The 21,852-nt window shown below is 38.8% G+C and overlaps 1 protein-coding gene across 6 annotated transcripts in view; it reads left to right on the forward strand.

Annotated features, from left to right (window-relative positions):
• TMEM164 (transmembrane protein 164) overlaps positions 1-21,852 on the forward strand; it is a 182,220-nt gene that overhangs the window by 31,347 nt on the left and 129,021 nt on the right. Inside the window, exon 2 of one of the 6 annotated variants that reach the window (XM_039874743.1) lies at positions 10,780-10,908. The exons of the other annotated variants lie outside the window; for them this stretch is intronic. The gene's annotated coding sequence lies outside the window, so the exon portion shown is untranslated. The remainder of the gene's footprint in view (positions 1-10,779; positions 10,909-21,852) is intronic. 6 annotated transcript variants of the gene reach the window in all.

Genomic DNA, 21,852 nt, shown 5'->3' on the forward strand with positions numbered 1-21,852 from the left:
AAAAACTACCTTGAGCTGTACACTTAAGATTTTTGCAAAAATCAATGATCTTTTATGGTTTCTATCCTTACAGAGTTGGTTTAGTTTAAGGGTTAAGAGCATGGATTCTTGCAACACACATTTACTGTGGATGTACTATCTGCCAATAATTCTGCTACGTACCAGACTCAGACACTAGTGGATTAAAATTTTGGTTCTGCCTGTTGTTAGCTATTTGAGCTTGGGTGAGTTTTTTTGAACTTCAGTTGACATGTCTATAAAATGGAATAATAATTCATAGTTGTGAGGATTACAGTGTCTGTACAGTACAGTTCCTGGGACCTAGTAAGGACTCAATAAAAGGTAGCTGTTATTATTAAAGCAGTCCATTTATGTTTGTAATAATCTCAAGATTGAGCCTGTTGATCCAGTGTCCTTTTTTCCTCATCCCTTAGCATGCTTGCTTTTGCCTTCCTTAAAGCTACATATCCTCAGAGTAAGAGACATTGGGTGTGACAGATTTAATAAAGATTTAATAATTTGATGGAAAGAGGGTTCCTAGATACCGGATGACTGAGGAAAGCTCTAGAGCTGCCTTTGCTAAGGTAATTGTCACCTGTCTGAGAGGTTCCTGTTCTGTCTAAAAAGGGGGAGGATTGATGACAGTGCCTCCCCCTAGCTTTTTCAAGAATAATTTCCTGGGAAAATGGCACCTCTGCTTTCTGTAGTTGAGTGGATGAGTGAGTGGGTGGGTGGGTGGAGAATATGACTTTTGAGTCAGGAGAACCTTGTGTTCCATACTTGGGGGTCATGGTCTCTTTACCTTGTTTTGGATACTCTGCGTGGCCTGACTTAAAGAAAAGCTTTTCGGTTGGTCTCTTAATATTAAGAAATAACATTGGAAATCAGTTATTATATCACTTTCCACAGAAAACTAACTAACTTTTGCTTAGGAGAGTTGTGTTCTAGGGATTCAGTGGGTCTGAATTTTGATTTTCTGTACCACCTGGGCCAGAATTTCTGAGAGTGATACATGTGGTGTTTGGATTGAGGGGTTAGGGTTGGCTCAGAGAGTGAGAGTTGTATAGCAGTGACATTGAAATCCCTGTGAGCAAGGCCGAGGGGGTTTCCATGTCCACTGCCCTAACAGGGGACCCTAGTAAACAAAAAAAGGCTGGGTTAATGCAAACGGCTTGGAGAGATTATTCATAGATATCAAAATTAAATGTTAAGTGAACTTCCCTATAAGAGCCACCAATGCTCTCTCCTTCAAATTTACTCATCTCTGTTGCTTTTTCTTTTATAAGAAGGAGAAGAAATATACTCTTTAAAAAGTTGCTTGTGATACAAACCTAGATGTTAAATCCTACTTTAGTGCAGAGGGGCAGCTTCCCTCTTTATTCTAAGGAATTCCATGGAGAGTCTCTTGAAAAAAATCCTTTGGTAATGTGAATTATAGCCTTCGCATTTCTTGTTTGTTAAATCTTGCTTTTAATATATTGGATTTGCTTCCAGTAGTTTACCCATTTTTCAGGTTACATCCTCCTTTTAGTGAAACAACTTGGTATGTTCCTTTTATAAAACACCCAGGGAAATGGAACTAGTTTCATGGTCTTCCTTGATATAGATCCCCAGGGTCCTCAGGGCTGTAGCAGCAACTCTGTTCAGTTAGTATTCGGGCTCCCAGAAGCTTTTCCCTATGTTATTTTAAGGAGTTGTATACAATCACTTTTCATGGTGAGAGAATACAGGGTAATATAACTTAAAAAAAAAACTGAATAAGGAGAGAGAAAAAAATGGAGTAGATGACAGAGGCTCTGTTCATCCCTCTGGTGACAAATCAATGTTGTGACAGAAATAAGAAGTAAACAGCAAGGAAAATTGCCTGGGATCTAGATGAACAAGCCCTACAACTAGGGAGAGAAATAAGAAATTACCCTGCAACGGGAGGAGGTAGGATGGGGCGAGGACGCAGGGCTGCCTGGTCCGGAGCAGCTGAGTGGGACAGAGGCCGTGGCAGCAGCAGCTGCAGATGCCTCTTAAAGGGGCTGTGTCTGCAAACAGACTTTTGCAGTGGCGGACCTCCTCGTTCCGAGCACCGGCACCAGGTCGGCAGCACAAAGGGCAACAGGGACTTAAAGGGATTCACTGAGTTTTCAGAATGAGGGCTCGAGGCGAGACTAGCTCTGTACAGAAGTGCCGGAGGTGTCCATTGTTCCTCTTTTGAGCCCTCCCAGTGCGCGGACTCAGTGCCACTATAGCTGAGATGTCATCAAAGTGGATGACAGAGGTTGCTTTGCCCAGAGGATTCCCTGACTCTGCCTCCCCCAACTTGGGCCCCACCCAAGCCACATCTAGGTGTGTCCTCTGCGAGTCAGGTGCTCATTGCTGAGCAGCGCCTAGACTCACACTGGAGGCAGCTGGCCTCAGTTTCTGGTGTGGCCTTTTGAGGCAACTATAAGCACAGCATCTATGGATTGCTTGCTGAATCTGAACAGGTGGCTCCGGAGAGGCACAGGCTGGGGCTAAATTTGGCCTGCAGCTGAACCCCTCTCAGGACTGTGCCACTGGACACCTACTACGCAAAGCTATGCTAATAAGACTGGGAGATTAGGAGCTTTGCTTAGTATATAGAAGCAGACGTAGAAAGGCAGCTAAAATGGAAAGACAAAGAAGCAGAAACTATATGAGAGAGTAGAACAGAGACCCATTAAACCCAGAAATAATGGAGTCAAGCAGAGTTCAAAACACTGGTTGTAAAGATGCTCAGTGAACTCAGGGGAAGTGTAGATGAATTCAGAGAGAACTTCAACAAAGAGATGAAAACGCATAAAATGGAAATAGAAATTGTAAACGAGAACCTGTCAAAAATGAAGAACACATCTGAGATGAAAAGTATATTAAATGGAATAAACAGAGTGAATAAAGAAGAAGATCAAATGACCTATATAGAGGATGGGGAAGCCAAGGAGACTCAATCAGAATGGCAAGAAAAAAGAAGCCAAGAATATAATAATAATTTAAGGAGCCTATGGGACACTATTAAATGTAAAGATATACATGTCTAGGGGTACCGGAAGGAAAACAAGACGTCGAAGAGCTATTTGAAGAAATAATGATGGAAAACTTCCCTCACCTGGTGAAGGAAATAGACATAAAACCCCAAGAAGCTCAGAGAGTCCCCAAAACCAAGAACTCAAAGAGGCCCACATCAAGACACATCATAATTAAAATGCCAAAGTTTAAATACAAGGAGAGAATCTTAAAAGCAGCAAGAGAAAAGCAGTTAGTTACCTACAAGGGAGCACCCATAAGACTGGCAGCTGATTTCTCAAAAGAAACTATGCAGGACAGAAGAGCTTGACACAAAATATTTGACGTGGTGAAAACCCAGGAGCTACAGCCAAGAATACTTTCTCCAGCAAAGCTATCATTTAGAGTTGAAGGACAGATAAAGAGCTTCCCAGGCAAGAATAGGCAAAAAGAATTTATCAACACCAAGCCAGTATTATAGGAAATGTTGGAGAGACTTCTTTAAGAAGAAAAACCATGTTTCAAAAACATGAATAAAGAATGGTAGTAACTACATTCCTATCAACAAATACCTCAAATGGAAAAGAATTAAGTGCTCCAACCAAAAGATCAGTGGCTGAATGGATAAGAAAATAAGACCCCTACATATGCTGCCTACAAAAGACTCACTTCAGATTAAAAGACACCCACAGACTAAAAGGAAGGGGATGGAAAAAGATATTGCCTTCACAGACCTAGAGAGTATTATACTGAATGAAGTAAGTCAGCTAGAAAAAGACAAATACCATATGATTTCACTACATGCAAAATCTAAAGAACAAAATAAACAATAACAACAAAAACAGAAACAAAGTCATACATACAGAGAATAGGGCTACTAGATGGGAGGGGCGTTCGGGGAAAAAGGGCAAAGGGATTAAGAAGTACAAATGGATAGTTACAAAATAGTCATGAGATATGAATTGCGGCATAAGTAAAATATTCAACAATGTTGTAATAAATATCTAAGGGGAAGATGGGTACTACATTTAGTGGGGTGATCACTTTGCGACTTATGTGGATCTCTGATCACTGCTATAGAACTGAAACTGGTATATTACTGTATGCCAACTATAATTGAGAAAGAACTCATTGTCTTGTACAATATAGATACAAGCAACTAATTGTTATATTTCAATAAAGCCAAAGAAAATTAAAAAAAATAAAACCGAACGAACTCTTTGCTTACTTCCTTCTGCTGGCCTTTGCCATCACCTGTTTCACTGAACCTCCTTTCCCCTATGCTCTCCCACCCTCTGAGGTTACCTACTGCTTGGGCTCAAGTTCCGAGGTTTAGTGACCACTAACAACTTGGCCTCTGAGGCTAGAGGACACACCTGAAACTTGATATTTGGGTCCTAACGTTTAGCTCAATTTAAAGAGATGCCACTGTTAAATGTTATTATTTTTTCCTGGATCCGTATTGTGAAGTTTGACTCTGACCCTTTGGATAAAATCCCTTGACGAGCAACATATTAAATGGGAAATAATTTCTGTGAAACAAAATCCATTTAATAGTATTACAGTAGTCTTCCCTTATCTGTGGTTTTTCTTTTCATGGTTTCAGTTAGGTGTGATTAACCTTGGTTTAAACATATTAAATGGAAAGTTCTAGAAATAAATGATAAGTTTTAAATCACACACCATTCTGAGTAGTGTGATGAAATCTCATGCCATCCCACTCTGTCCTGCCCAGGACTTGAATCATCCCTTTATCCAGCATATCCACACAGTATACACTACCCACTCATTAGTCACTTAGTAGCTGTCTGGGTTATCAGATCGACTGTTGCGGTACCGTAGTGCTTATTTTCAGGTAACCCTTATAGTAGCCTAACACTACATCACAATGACTGTGTCATTCATCTCATTTCATCTCATCATGTAGGAATATTTCAGATCACAAGAAGAAGGGTGAGTACAGTACAAAATATTCCAAGAGAGAGAGAGAGACCATATTCACATAACTTTTATTACAGTTTATTGTTATAATTGTTCTATTTTATTATTGAAGTTGTTAATCTCTTACTGTGCCTACTTTATAAGTTAAACTTTATCATAGGTATGTATGTATAGGAAAAACAACTTAGTATATAAAGGGTTTGGTACTATCTGAGGTTTTCAGACATTCACTGGGGATTCTTGAAATGTATCCCTCATAAAAAAGGGGGGAACTACTGTACTTTGTATATAAGTAACAAACACAAATGACTCACATCTCCTCATCTCTTCTAGCCATGCAGCCAGAATGGGAAAGTAGATTTTTGTTTGTTTGTTTGTTTCTTTGGTTTTGATTTTACTTAAAGTGAATTCTCAGATCAGACACACTTCTGTTTGTACAGAAGTCCCAAAAATATTTGTTGCAAATTGATCTAATAAGCCACTTTGGTCGTCTACAGTTATTAGATTCTATTTTGGTGGGTGTCATTGATCTTCAGTAGTTAGAGGTAGGTGAGGGCTACAGGTTTCCTCCTCACAACCTGTATATTGCAGTGAAAACAGTTCAGATTAAGTTCTACCACACATTTAGTAATAATCAGGCACAAAATACAGCCTGATCTGTATACCCAGAGGTAATCCATCCCTTATTCTTTCCATTCACTATCTTGTGTGAAAGGTTCACTGGAGGTAGATGTGACAACATTCTAGTGGTATGATTCAGCTTACCTTCCAATCAAAGGGCACATCTGAATCTTCCATTAAGAGTCCGAACATAAGGTTTGTTTGATTTGCTAGCCTAAGGTGTCATTCCAAAGGGGTGAAAGGCTTTGGGCCAACCAGTCTTATTCATGCACGGATGAGGGTACCTGAATAATATTGCTAACTGATTCATGTATCTTGAACACCAAGAAATTCCCCAATGAAATATTTATAGTATTCATTGTTCTAATAAAAATTAACAAACCATTTGTGTGTTTTTTTTCCATTAAAAATTAAAGTATATCTTAGATATAGTAAAATTCACCTTTTTTTAGGATTCAGTTCCGAGTTTTGACAAGTATATACACCATAATCAAAATAGTGCTTCAGTCACCCCACTCCCACAAAATAATTGCCCCACAACTTGCTTGTGGGCTTTTAAAAAGAGACCCAGACAACTTTATTGAGATATAATTCATACCATACAATTCACTCATTTAAAGTATATAATTCATTGGTTTTTGGTATGTTACATTATTAATTTTTAAAATTGTCAAATATATATAACAAAATTTGCCATTTTAACCATTTTTAAGTGTACGATTCAGTGGCACTAATTATATTCACAATGTTCTGCAACCGTCACCACTATCTACTTCCAAAACTTTTTTATTACCCCAAACAGAAATTCTGTATCCATTAAGCATTAAGCAATAACTCCCTATTTCCCCCTCTCCTAACCCCTGGTAACCGCTGTTCTACTTTCTATTTCTATGAATCTACATTTCTAAGTACCTCATATAAGTGGAACCATAACAATATTTGTCCTTTTGTGTCTGGCTTATTTTACTTAGCATGATGTTTTCAAGGTTCATCCATGTAGTAGCATGTATCAGTACTTTATTTATTTTTTTATGACAATATACCAGATTTCATTTATCCAGTCATCTGTCCATGGACATTTGGATTGATTCCCTTTGGCTATTGTGAATAATACTGCGAGGAACATTGGCTTACAAGTAAAATATCTCTTTGAATCTCTGTTTTCAGTTCTTTGGGGGTATATACTTAGGAGTAGAATTGCCATGTCATATGATAGTTATATGTTTAAATATTGGAGAAACCACCAAACCACCAAACTTTTTTCACAGCAGCTGAGCTATTTTATATTCCCACCAGTAATGTAAAAGGGTTCTAATTTCCCCACGTCTTCTCCAGTACTTATTTTCCATTTTTGATATTGTAGCCATCCTAGTAGATGTGAAATGGTATCTCATTGTGGTTTTGTTTTGCATTTCTCTGATGGCTAATAATGTTGAGCACCTTTTTATGTCCTCATTGGCCATTTTCATATCTTCTTTAGAGAAATGTCTGTTCGTGTTCTTTGCTCATTTTTGAAAAACTAGGTTGTTTGTCTTTTTGTTATTGAGTTCTTGATTGCGGGCTTTGATTAGAGATTTCGGTTGCTAATTAATCATCCCTGGTGTGTATATTCTCAATTAGGGTCCTTCAGATGTTAATAGTGGTATGCCGGTAAATGTTTAAAGCACTGCTTTATAACATTTGTCATTTCCCATGGCACATTTCAATCTATCAATCTGTCCTCACTAAAGTAACAAAAAGAGTTGGGGAGGGATGAGCACAATCAACTCTTGCTAGCCAGTGCTTTGGGCTTCTTCCAGCACGTACTGAATGTTAACTAACTGCCCCACAGCGGAGAATAAAACTAATGCACACACATGTATCAAAGTGTCTCTGATGAAAGTAAATTGGAGACATTATAACTAAAAGTAAATGAAAATGATTTTTAATTGCAGCACTTTGGCTTCTCCATTGAAAGTAAGAATAGGTACCTTTTGTTGAACACATCATCTGCTGGACATGTTCCAGGTGTTTCATACATATCAGTAAATAGAGGAGGAAACAAAACAAGTAAGTAGTAGTCTGAGACTTGAACCTGGACTCCAGAGCCCCTACCTTTGACCTCTACCACACTGCCTTCTGTCCCATCCATGGGATTTACTTCCTGAGTGCCAACTACAGAGTTACCGATTTTCTTTTAATCCCAGAGACCCTTATTTGTTAATTTCTTCCCTCCTGCCTCTTTAAAACCTATACAAATGGGAAGTGAAAACCAAAGCTGTGATGGTACCACCTATTGATAAACTATAGGAGGTTAAAAATATCATTTTCTTGATTGCAAAGACAACACGTTTTTTGGAAGAAAAATTTAAGCAAGTCAGAAGTGGCAAAAATAGAAAGTGAAAATCTCCCGTAATCCCACCTACCAGAGATAATCATTATTAACAGCTAGCATTTATTCTTTCAGATCTTTTTCTTTACATAATTTTTACAAAAATGGGATGATTCCTTATAGCCTGATTTTGTTTTTGTTTGACAGTATAGTTGGATGCCAATGCATATAGCACTACTTCGTTCCTTTTAACAGCTACATCATATCATTTCTGTGCAGGAAGATTTTGAAGGGCTGTTTTGAAGAAGGGATGATAGGTGGCACCTGAGACAAAAAGGGTGATAACCAACTGTTGGGTACCAAAACAGCACCATTCTGTCCTCTCCCCTCTCCAGAGCTACCATAACTTACTTACCTGGAATGATAAAATAAAAATCAATTAATGTTAAGAGTTACACGAAAAGTCTTAAACTAAGCTACTCAGGGATAATTGTGAGATAATGTCAAAATCTTTCACATTTCTTTAGGGCTTTGCAGTTCTGGTCTTTGAAACCCTGTTTGGACTCTCTTCAACTCCAGTAGGCCCTGCTCTGAGTTTGAGAAACATTCTTTACAAGGCAGTGCAATCTTTTAATTTCTCTTCATCTGTTACTCACTTTGTGAGATTGCCACCACCAGGTTCTCAATGGTTGTCAGTGTTTTTTCTTTGTTTTCTCCTCTGTCTAGGCACTTGTCACTAGCAAATCTATCGATTTTGTCAGGGATAGCATTTATTGTTGTTGCAACTGGGAATTGATAGGGAAAGATAGATTGTGTAGGGGAAGATTTAGTTGAGAAGAAGTACAGGTATCTGACAGTCATTATGAAGAGGCTGCCAAAGTAGCATTCTTTACTCTCCTGCATGTATCGCTCCACAGAATAAAATAATCCAAGAATGATAAGCTCTCAGTTGCCATCTGTAGGTTTGTGATGTCGCTTGTCTTGTTCTAGTTAACATTGAACAATGACCTCACATGACACTTGAAGAAATTTTGAAGATAAGATGATCATAGGGTGTAAAGCAAACTGACTGCCTTCTAAGAGATGAGCTAAAGGCCAGTGCTGTCAGTTTATCAGGATTTGTCTATCTCCTGCTCTCCTCTCCTTTCTTTTTTATCTTAGGGAGTTGGCACTATGGTGTCTTCCCCTGTAATACAACATATTTGCATTCTTTTACCAGGTTAAAGAAGTTAGTTTAGTAGGAGTGGAGGGCTAGAGGTTTTTGTTGGGGTCAGATGCTATCTTTTTTCTTATTTAAGAAAATAAGAGTATGGATGTTTGAAGCTCATGAGTGGACATGTCATTATCTTTCAAATTACATGCTAAGCGTCAGTCCTATACATATATTTTACTATGCCTTCTGGTCCACATCTCCTTTGAAGGCAAACCACTCCCTACCAGTTATGCTAGGAGGTAACAGCCATGAACTATGCCATAGACCTTGCCTTCATGGCTTGGGTTGATTGGATGAAAGTGGCCACCTGTCCTCAAAACAGAACATCTATCACCTGGCCAGTACTGTGGGCTTAACAAGATGAGCTGCGTCATTTGTATTCCTCTCCTAGGAAATTAGAATTGAGAAGGTGAGAGAATAAGGCTGTTAGTGACAGGGACAAGAGCCAAAAGATGATGGGGAGAGGAGCAGTCATGTCAGGCCATGTCTAAACTGCTGTTATGAGGAGACAGAAACCTTGAATAAACAGAGGAAGCTAGTAAGAGAGGAACAGACAGGCCCTGAGAGAGATGAGCTATTCCCCATCCCCACCTTGAACTCAAAATGACCTTCCAGTTCTCCTGAGGGCGAGCTTTATCCTGCACTAAGATTCTCATGATATACCTGTTTTCTTACCACAGACCTCCCTTTTCTTGAGCCAGCTTGAGTAGGACTCTGTTTTCTTGCAATAAAAAAAAAAAAACCTGTTGGTGAGGATGTAAAGAAATTGGAACTCTGGTATACTTGATGGGAATACTTGAAGCTGCTGTGGAGAACAGTTTGGAGACTCCTCAAAAAGTTAAAAACAGAACTACCGTATTATCCAGCAATTCCGCTTCTGAGTATTTATCCAAAAGAATTGAAATCAGGGTCTTGATTAGATATTGGCACTCCGATATTCATTGCAGCACTTCACCATAGATGTAGAAACAACCTAAGTGTTCATCGATGGTTGAATGGATAAAGAAAACATATATACATACAAGAGAATATTATTCAGCTTTAAAAAGGAGGAAATTCTGCCATATGCTATGACATAGATGGACCTTGACATATGCTAAGTGAAATAAGCCAGTTACAGAGGACAAATACTGCATGATTCTACTGATAAGAGGTATTTATATAGTCAAACTCAGAATGTAGAATGGCAATTACTAGGGGCTGGGAGAGATGGGTTATCAGGGATTGGCAAACTGCTAATCAATGGGCATAAAAGTTTCAATTGTACAAGATAAGTTCTAGAGATCTGCTGTACAATATTGTGCTATAGTTAACAATACTGTATTGTTTACTTAATCTTTTGTTAAGAGGGTAGATCTCAAATGTTCTTATGACAATAAAATAAATTCTCAGACAAGATCTATCCCCTACCTTTACAATTTTAGACTTTTGGGCTGAATTGACAACATTAAGTGCTGAATTAGGAACAGTGGAAAAACACAGATACCTGATTATTTCTCTCAAGCTCAGTGCTGACGTTGTGGACTTTAAATCTGTGTTCCTGGCAAACAGTGAGAATGAAAAGAGGCAGGGATCCTGACTGTTCATTTATCACCTCACAGCTCTCAACCAACAGGGGGCTGTCTTTATCCTATTTAACCTCTCAGTAGAATATTTGCCTTTCATTTATTCCCCTTTCCAGTCAACTCTTGATTATTCACGCAATAGAAGGAAGCATTAATGTGAATAATAGAAGACTACCCCACCTTGGCCTCTCTTCCCTGCCACAGCAGCACTGAGTTCCAGAAATGGAAACCAACTAGCAGGAAAGGTAAGGAGGCTGAAAAAAGTTGGGGCAGGGCTGAGCAAATTACAATGTTTCTTCTCCCACCTTTATACCTTCTTTCTAAATGGACCCATTCGAGTTCCTTTTCTGGTGTCAGTAGGAGATTGCTGGAAAGGCAATGCCATCTGCCTGATTAAAGTAAAAATGTGGAATTTTTAAAAACTAAAATGTAGTTGGGGGCAAGTTAACTAGGATGCTGTGTTTTTCTCTCTCATCTGTTTTACCGTCTGTCAGTGTTCACATATCAGAGCCACCCAGCTTTCTGATTGGCAATTATTATTCTCAGGTCAGGATTTGGGACTCGGCTAGCTAAAATATGTACTGTGGGATTTCTCAAAGTTTGATTCTGTTTTTTTAAAGGCTAAAACAAAGGCTGTTTTATTTTCCGTATGGTGTGTGGGTAGCAGCTGTTTGACAGATTCTCTTTGGCTGATCCGCCATCTTGACTGGAACCTCCTCAAAGTTTGGTTCTTGAGCCACTCACATCAGAATCATCTTGGTTACTTATTTAAAATGCTGATTTCTGGGCCCTAGCTCAGACCTATGGAGTCTGATTATGGGGGAGGGGAATCGACCTGGGAACGCGAATTTTAATCCACCCCTCCCCAGGTGATATTTATACACACTCAACTTTGAGAATGACTGCTCCATAATGACTACCTGATGAGATTTGAAGGGTGTTTCTGGGAAATTACCAACACTTCTATTTCCCTCACTATTAGTGAGTGGGTGAGGAAGTTGGGGCATTCCAGGTGTCAGATGGTGTTTTACTGAGTGCAAATAGATAGGAATTCTCTATTGAAAGGAAAGTGAAGAAAAATGGAGATCCCACCATGCAAAAGTAGATGACACTTAACATTTAAATATTTGTTGAATTACTGCCTGGGTAATTGAGAGTTGTTTGGGCATGGACACAGGAAGATTGTGTGTTAGTTACAGACTTGGTTTGCATCCATGTTTCTTTCTAAAGAGACCACCCTCTTCTTCATTTCTGCATTGTCTTTATTTAGAGTGAAAATATTCAGTCATCTCCAACATATTTGGGGTTTTATGGTAATTTAAATATATAAATAGGCACTACATGATGCCGCTCAATTGTGGTATGTAAATATAACCCTACTAATCAAAATGAGAATATTGTGTTTAAGACAGTGGTTATAGTGTTCAGTCTATTTTTCAAACACTGGCTCTATGGAATAAAGCGAGGTCCTGTTGTATTTCGTTGCTTGCCAGGCATTCCCCAACAACTGTTGAATGGGTTTTGTTCCAAATGTTTCTTTGGAAGTCTGTTTAGAATTCAGATTGAATTTTCCCATGGACACAATATTCTTGGGAATCAGGTTCCCAGACCAGCTGGCAAAAGTCTATTGAATCTGAAGTGGAATGAAACTATAGTCTCTTAGCCTCTGACAGCATTCCTAATAGTGTATTTATGGGGGAGGGAGGGTTTCAGACTTGTGATCCTCGGCACACATCCCAGTTTTACTCTCTGAGTAGAATTATAGAGATTTATTGTTGGAGGGGACAATTCAAACTCTTTCACATGACTTCTTAGGCCTTGCTTAGTGATCTTGCTTCTGTACAGCTCTTCAGCATAATTTCTTACCATGTTTCCCTGGGCACTCCACATTATCCAGGCAAAAGGAGCTACTTTGAGTTTCCTGAACATGTCTTTATAACCTCTGGGCCATTGAAGTCTTTACCCATGCTCTTCTCTTGTGGGGAATCTCTTGCCCCCTGCCTGCTGTCCACTTGCTGGCTCTGTTACAGGCTCTCAAAACTCTGATCATAGTTTTTATTATAGTGAGATTTGCATGTTTTATGTAATTTTCATTCCTGTCAGACTGAGTGCTCCACAAAAGCAAAGGCCATGTTTGTGTTACTCGCTGTGATATCCCCAGCACTTCGCATAGTGTCTGGTGTGTAGTAGGTTCTTAATAACTGTATGGAAAGTGAATGAATGATTTAGTCTAAGGATTCTCAACCTTGTTGTAGCTGCTATACACACAATGGATGGTCTTCGCATCCTCAATAGACTAGGCTGAGGGTTGCATCAATAAGAAGATAATTTTGCTCTCTGACTCAAGAAAGCACAAAGGAATGCAAGTGAGGAAGTGGATTGTCAGTGAGATAATGTACAAATGAATATATAAGCAGGTAATTTGTGAACTTCAGTACTTTGTTATTCATTATAAATCACTTGTGTCACCTCTCACTGATGAGATATACCTCTGGGGGTGCTAAACCATGCTGAAAAGCACCAATCTGGTTCAACCCTTTTTTATAGATGTGGGCTCCAAGATTTAGAGAGGGCAAGGTTTCTTTTGTTTTTGTTTTTGTTTTTGTTTTTGCCTAAGTCCATACTTTAGTTATCAGATGTTCTGGGATTAGAACCTAGGCTTCTGACTCTCAGGCCATGTATTTTATTCCAGAGATATACCTTAAATAAATAAAGTCTGCATGCATTGAAACAGCTTATCCTTCTGTGGATATTTGAGGAAGTCTCAAATCACTTGACCTGGGTCACTGCTGGTGATGGACTGGGAAAAACAGAAGGGCAAAGTAATGTTTAAAGTACATATTATAATTTAGGATTAGTTCATTAATGCTGGGCCTGCAGGAGAGCTAAGGGAGTATAGCTTACCCACGGCACTGTTTACAGAATTGAGATTTAACATAGCTTTTCATTATTCTAAGATTCCACATCTGTAGAGAGTGTAGAACATGATTGAATGTTCAGTGGATATTTCTTGATTATGCGATTTGCTGAAGTCACTCTGCTGGTGTGATTCTTTTATACCATCAAACATTTAATTGGTAAGCATGTAGTTTGATAAGTGACGTTGTTATTATTATTATTAGTTTTATGTAGTTCCTACAGAGCTGGGAGGAGCCTTTAGGCCATTTGGTTTGGGGCCCCGCCTTAGCTATTAAAAATTACGTTATCTTAAATACCTGTTGCTTAATGTTATTTGCACTTCTTGTTTTGGCTCCTGTGGGTTTCTTCTGCTCAGAATAGAGTCTACCATAAGACTGAATTAAAGGACACAGCATAATGGGTCACCTAATAAAGTTCAAAGGCATCTAGGAGAAAGGATGATTTGTAGGCCCCTGGAGAGGAAGGGAAAGCAGTGCTTTTGCAGGCGTAAGCCTGTGACCCAAAGTTGGATTCTTGTGGAAAATATGTGGCTGGCTGGAGAGGAAAGCATAGCTCATTATTTCACCTGTCTTCCAGTAGAACACACTCCAGGAGTCCCATATCAGGCTGTTTTTTTCTCTCTGTGGCGAAGGAAAAAGCAGGTGGCTAATTAAAAATATTATAAGCCCAAAAGCCAACCTCAAAGGCTTAGGAGAGCCAAGCATCCTTCTCCTAGGCTACTCAAAATCCTCAGAGACTGGTGGGCCAGGGAAATCACCATTCGTTGAGTTCCTTTAAGAAAAGGTAATGTATGGCTTTGTATTCCCTCAAACTGCCAGTAGTTGGCTCCAATGCAGTTTTGCTTGTATGCCCCTTCTTTAATGTCACTGTGAATAAATTCTCAGCTGTCTGTTTGGACTGAGGGAAATAGAATGAGCCTAGAGGGCTATTCTTAAAGTCATGTATTTCCTTCCCACTCCCCCTGTGACTACCAAACCACCAAATTCTGGGCCATTTGTATCTGCCTTAATTTCTCCTCATAAGGCGTGGCAAAAATATTTTGCTTCTAGGTACAATGCAAAGCTTTCTGGAGTGAACCAAATGTGTAAAATGTAATTTGAAGCAGTTTTCAGAAAAGAGCCCCTTTTGGTACAGAAAGGCCCATTTTTCTCTTTTCTTCTTTCTTTTTCCATTAATGCCTCATCACCTTTTGTTCAATGTTAGCTCATCACAGGCTGAATTTTCCTTTTGATGTCTGCTTTCCAGAATAGCCCCTGCCTGAGAAAAAGGACAAAAGGCCAAGTCCATGACCTTCAATTTTCAGCGTCCTCAGCCCTTTCATCCACTTCAGTGCTTCCCTGGTTGGGAACAGAACTTGAACTCCAGGGTCAGAGCACATAAGGAAGAAGAGCACTTTCTAAAAATCCAAGTACATCCAGATTTAATGTTTCGTTGTCATTCTGCTTTGTTATACATACAGTCAGGTAGAGGTGGAAAGCAAGAAGGCTTGGGGGGAAAACTGGTTTGTAACCTCTGCAAGAGCAGACATTCCCATTTTTTTACCCTAGATGTTAAATTAGGAAAAAAGTGTGTTTTTTAAGGATCTAATTTGCTAATTCAGGGTTGCTTTCCATCTTTAGGGCATCTGTGTCAAGGTGCCCAGTTTGGAAGGTGGAGCTAGGAGTGCGATATGCTGACATCCAGATGCTCTCTCAGATACCATACCTTCATTCTCTAATTTTCTGTCCATTTTCCCGTGTCTGCTTTTAGACCTCTACTTTTTCTCTTCTGCTTCCATTGGTTTCAAATTGCAGAGTCCTATCTCTCTATGTTCCCAGCTTGTTGTCTTGGTTACAGACTTCTTTGGCCTGCCTTTTTTTGAGGGAAATATACTGCTTAAAGAAGAGTCCCTAAAAATAGGGACTGAGCACTCTTTCTCTAAGGATACCGGGGGTATTCAGCAGTAGGTAGAAGTGTGGTTTTCGAACCTGACTGTACACTGAAATTGCCTGGGACACTAAAATATTATTGCCCAAGCCCCAGGCTCAACAAGTTGAATCAGGATCTTGAGGAATGGGCCCCGGGTATTAGTATTTTATTTTGAATAAACTGCCTAGGTTATTCTAATGTGTGTTCAGCATTTAAAATCATTAACTTTTAGCAGCAAACAGCTGGATTCTGGGCTGATTGAGACAGGTGAGATAAAAGTGATCAACTTTTCTGTACCTTAGTTTTTCCTGCCTGGAAGATGGGACCAGTAAAGCTTGAAGAGTTAAAGAGGCCCACTGTCACTGCCCTGTCATTACTGTCACATACAAAAGACAGACACCTTCTCTTCAAAAGTATCCAATTATCTAGCTGAGTTGATGTCTGGGCTGTAATAGTGGCTTGAAGCAGTCTGAGGGATTAAAATAAATCCAGTTGCTTGAAGAAAAAGCTTATCTGTGGGGAGGAACAGCAGTTTCACTTTTCCTAGTACAGTCTGGACAGAGCTTTTTGGGTTTTTGAACCCAGCTTCTAGCTGATTCCATTCTCATACTCTAGGTGGTTAGCAGAGTTAGGGAACATATTTTAATTCTTTGTGAAATTCCACTTTTATCGTGTTCTTTTTTTTCTATCATAAAAGCAACACACACTTATGACTCAAACCTGAAACATTATAGGTATATGACACATAATAAACAAAAGTCCCCTAGAAGTCTATCTCCTAGAGATAACCACTGTAAGCATGTTTTTCCTTCAGATTTTATGTTTGATTGGTCGTTGTTTTAAAACTCAAACAATTTGAAAGGAATAGAATAGCATGTATGATTCCCTCCAACCCCTGACTCCTGCTACACTATTTCTTCTCTCCAGAAACAAACCACTATTATCAGTTTCTTGGAAATCTTGAGAGACATTCTATGCATAAACTAGGCTTGACTATTTTAAAGTGCTTTTGATTAGGTAACCAAGTCTGTCATATACCATAAAGACATCTGTTTGTTTCATTAATTCATTAAATAAGTATCTGATGAGCATCTTGTATATTCTAGACACTTTGTTAGCTTCTGGATCTTCAATAAGGGACCGGCATTAAGCCACTGCCCTTCAAGAGCTTACAGTCTAGTAGGGAAGATTGACATTTAACAAAAACACACTACTAGGAAATGAGAAATGGTGATGAGTGTTGTGAAGGGAAAAAACAGAGTTTACATACATCACTTCCAAAATAGTGGTTGATAGAGTCCCCTTCCTCAGTTTTCAAATACGGAGGTGAGGATGGGTGATTAGAAGCAAAAATATAATCTTCAACCTTTATTCTTCCCAGCAGTTTTCTTCTTTTCCACCAGAATTTTCATCTAACAAAATGGCCTGCTGAGAGTTAGAAACTCCCTTATTTAAAAATACTCCTATCCCACCTACCCCCCACTCCCCCACAAATCCTTGACTATAGTCACATAGCTTCTCAGTGGCAGAGCTCTGCAAACATTTGCTGACCCAAACGGCTGTGACCTGACATAGTTGGTCCTTTTTCTGCAGGGAACTGGATACCATTCGTCTCCCCCACGGGTTGGCCTAGGTTCTGTTCCTTCAGAGCTGTCTGGAAGAGTTTTAAGACAACCAGGTCATGCTATTCTAAATATTTTTTTCTAAATCTTTTTCTGGGGTTGAGGTCAAGGCAGCAGCTTGATCCTCTCATAAATGGGTCAGAGGAGGGGGACTCATGTGGCTCCCTGAAAGATCAAGCCTCTCTGTACCCACTGCCCACTTCCTTTCTCTTCTAGCTTGTGTCCTGGGCTGGTCTCTGGCCAGGGAACAGAGTCATGCTTGCACATGTTTCCTGGGAAACTCATGTGTCTGACACTGTTTTAGGCACTGTAGGGAGTGGAGACAGAGGAGACTCCTCAAAAGGTAAATTATCATTTGAGGGTGAAGACAAAAGGTTGCATTGGCTACAAACAAGATCTTTTGGATCAGTTCTGGGTTCAAGTCCTGGCTTTCACTTAACTTAGTGCTTGTATGACCTTAGGCAAGTTACTCTATCTTTCCTGAGTTTGGTTTCCTCATATGCAAATGGGGGAGGGGAGGGTGGGGAAATAGTACTTACCTCATAAGATTGCTATGAGGAATATATGAAATAATACATGAAAGATGCTGAATATAGTGCCAGGTGCATAGTAAAGCACTCAATGAAGAATAGTTGCTTCCATTAGTATTATTATTACTACTACTGTTGTTGTTATGATTAACAACAGTAGGAGACTAATGGAACAATAAGTGTATAATACCACTAAGTACAAATGGAGTTCAGAAAAGGAATGATCAGTTTGGGTGGGTTATCCGGAAAATCTCTGGAGGAGGTAGAAGAAGTGGAATGAAATATGCCAGAGAAAATATGAAAGAGGAAGGCTGAATTGAAATGTAGTGGAGACAAAAGAAGGAACAAATTTAATGTCTGGTGTACTTGGGCTCTACTACCAGCTCACCTGTCTTCGCAGTCCTTTATGGCTCTGCATTTTGGAGAGTCCCACATTAATGCTTGCAGTTTAGAGTGGTAGTCGGGGTGGGAGCTTGTTGGATGGCTGCTCTGGCTGAGATTTTGAGGGTATCTGCCTTGGTGGTGTTGACATGGGTCCTGATTCTGCAACTTGGCGTATGGGTTCCAAGCCTAATTTTTATCATCTTACCCAAGGGTGTTAATTTCACACTCCCCAATCTACAAAAGACTTCTTGATGAACTACACGGCAGTTCAATCATGGATCAGTGATGGGAGAGAGACCTACATAGAGACACAATACTTGTTTCTATCAGACAGGTCATTCCTTTCCTGATAGCAAGGTTCCTGAAGCCAAATTAAACAGGGGCATCTTGGTAACCTAAAATCAGATCCTAATGGAGTTGGAGGGTCTCATGAGAAATACCTTGCAGATATAGCACACCTTTGCATAGACCAGAATGTGTGTCCTTTTTCCACTGTTAGAAAAACATCAGTGACAGTTTTTCTCTTGGATGTTCCTGGTTTCTAATTCCATGCAAACACTATGTGAGTACTATGAGTATGTTATTCTCCTGAGGTTTTTTTTGTTTTTTGTTTTTGGATACGATTTGGAAAATATCCACTTCTCAACAGCAATATAGTTATAGTGATTCTTTCACTGAGTGCTCTCTTTGGCTTTGTTTCCAAATTCTACCGATGTTTACAAGCAGGGCTGCCATGAGCGGCTATGTACTGCACAACCCTAGGAATGTGTGCCATTCACATAGACTAAAATTGAATGGCGCCACTAGGGTTGTGCAGTGTACAACCTACACAACTATACTTGGCAGCCCTGGCATATTGTAATGTCAATACTTTGTTCATCAAGGACAGGGTTTTGGGAGAGGTAGAGGTAGCAGTTTGGAACCATTCTCAGGGACTGAGTAAGGAGGCCGAAGCAGTGAGCCGTTGCTGTGACTAGAAAAGAAAGAGAAGTGCAGTTGTGACTTTGAGAGGATTATCCTTTGCAGTGGCAACCGTCATATGGGAGCACTACTTGCCTTTATTTCAGTAAATAATTTTTTGAGGGCATATAATATGATGGTTGAAAAACAGGGAAGGATATGCATAGGAGGGAGCATTTGAACTGGGCCTTGTGAAAACAATAGGATATAAAAATGTAACGATGAATTGTGTGGAGAAAGTTCCAGGGGAATGGAATAGCAAAAAGGGGAAAAAAGATGGGAAACTTCATGGGGTGTATGGGTAATGGCGAATAATTCATTTTGGTTTATAGAAAGGCAGGTGAAAAAGAGTAGTGAGCAATAATGCCAGCTAGTGGGGGTCAATGATGATGGGCAGGGGTAGGTTAGTCGCTTCATGGGAGAGGGAGCTGGGGGGAAAAAGATCTAAATTAAGGAATTTGAAATTCATTCAACAAGCAATAAGGTGACATTTGAAGTTTTTTAAAAAGTTTATTGAGGTATGATTCGCTTACTGTACAATTCACTTTTTTAAAGTATTTAGTATTTTTTAGTATATTCACAACTATGTGCAGCCATCAATCACCACAGTCAATTTAGAACATTTCCATCACCTCAAACAGAAGCTGCGTACCATTTAGCTATTACTCCCCTACCTTTCTTTCCCCTACCTTCCTAGCTCTAAGCAATGACTAATCTGCTTTCTGTCTCTAGATTTGCCTATTCTGGACATTTCATAAAGACGAAGTCATATGGTCTGTTTTGACTGGCTTCTTTCACTAAGTATAAAGTTTTTAAGGTTCATCCATGTTGTATCATGTACCAGTACTTCATTCCTTTTTATGGCCAAATAATATTCCATTATATGGATATAATAGATTTTGTTTAACCATTTGTCTATTGACGAGTATTTGGGTTGTTTCTACCTTCTGGCTATTATGAAAAAATGCTGCTATGAACATCCATGCATAAGTTTTTATGTGGACATTTCTCTTCGATACATAGACACACATAGATATACACTTATACACAAACATATATATACACACACACACAGTGTGTATATATATATATATATATATACTATATATATGTGTGTGTATATATAGTATATATATGTATATATATATACATATATAGTATATATATAGTACTATATATACGTATATGTATAGTATATATATACTATATATACACACACAAATACATATGTGTGTGTATATATATATATAGTATAGTATATTTATATATACACATACACACACACACATACATATGTATGTGTACACACTCATGGAATTGCTGGGTCATATGATAAGTCTATGTTAAACCTTTTCAGGAATTGCCAAACTGTTTTCCAATGTTTTGGCATCATTTTACATTCCTACCAGCAGTCTGTGAGGTTTCTAATTTCTCCATATCATCATGGACACTTGTGATTGTCTTTTTTATTTTCACCTGGCTTGTGGGTATAAAGTGGTATCTCATTGTGGATTTGATTTTCATTTCCCTAATGACTAATGATGTTGAGCATCTTTTCATGTGCATATGGGCCATTTATATGTCTTCTTTGGAGAAATATCTATTCAGATCTTTAGACCACTTTTTAATTGGGTTATTTGTCCTTTTATTGTTGAGTTTTAGAAACTATGTATTAGACCCTTATCAGAGATAGGATGGGCAAATTTTTCTCTGATTCTTTGGGTGTTTACTTTCTTGATAGTATCCTTTGAAGCACAAAAGATTTTAATTTTCATAAAGTCCAGTTTACCTATTTTTTGTTGTTGTTGTTGTTGTGCTTTTGGTGTTACATCTAAAAATCCATTGTCATATCTGGGGTTAGGAAGATTTACCATTATGTTTTCTTTTAAGAGTGTTATAGTTTTTGCTTTTACATTTAGATCTTTGATTTGAGTTAATTTTTGCATATAGTTGTGAGGTGGATGTCCTAACATCATTCTTATGCATATGGAAATCTAGTTGTCCCAGGACCTTTTGTTGAAGAGACTATTTCCCCCATTGAATGTTCTTGACACCCTTATTGAAAATTAGTTGTGAGGGTTTATTTTTGGACTTTCAGATTGATTCCATTAGCCTATAAGTCTGTCCTTATGCTAGTACCATACTGTCTTTATTGCTGTCGCTTTGTAGTAAATTTTGAAATCAGGTAGTGTGGGTCCTCCTATTTTTTCTTCTTTTCAAAATTGTTTTTGCTGTTTGGGGTGTCTTGCAGTTCCATATGAATTTTATAATTAGCTTGTCAGCTGAGCTTGTGATAGGGATTGTGTTGAATCTGTCATCTGAAAGGAGGAATATAACATGATCTGGACTCTATTTTAAGAATAGGAACCTGACAATACTGAACTAGAGTGAAGAAGGGGAGACACTGGAGACATGGAGATCAGGTAGAAAACTGTTACAGTAGTTTAAGAAAATGATGGGGACTGAACTAGGAAAAGATAATGAGGATGGATTTGAAATATATTGAAAAAGCTTAAAATGACAGGGTTTAGGGGCTGACTACACATGGGGGCTGAGAAAGAAGAGTCATCAAAAATAGCTCTGAGGTTTGATGATAGGCTAATGATTGAATAACAATACTTTTTCAACTTACAGAAGAGTTGTAAAGATATTACAAAGAATTCCTGTATACCCTTCACTCAGCTTCCTCTAATGTTAATATCTTGCATAACCATGGCGAAATTATTAAAACAGAAATTAACATCGGTGCTATCAACAAATCTAAATACTTTTTTCTGATTTCACCAGTTTTCCCACAAATGTCTTTTTTTTTTTCTGTTCCAGGATCCAATCCAGGATCCCACATTGCATTTAGTTGTCATGTCTT

This window comes from Pteropus medius, unplaced genomic scaffold, assembly GCF_902729225.1.
Source record: "Pteropus medius unplaced genomic scaffold, Ma_sr-lr_union100, whole genome shotgun sequence".
NCBI lineage: Eukaryota > Metazoa > Chordata > Mammalia > Chiroptera > Pteropodidae > Pteropus > Pteropus medius.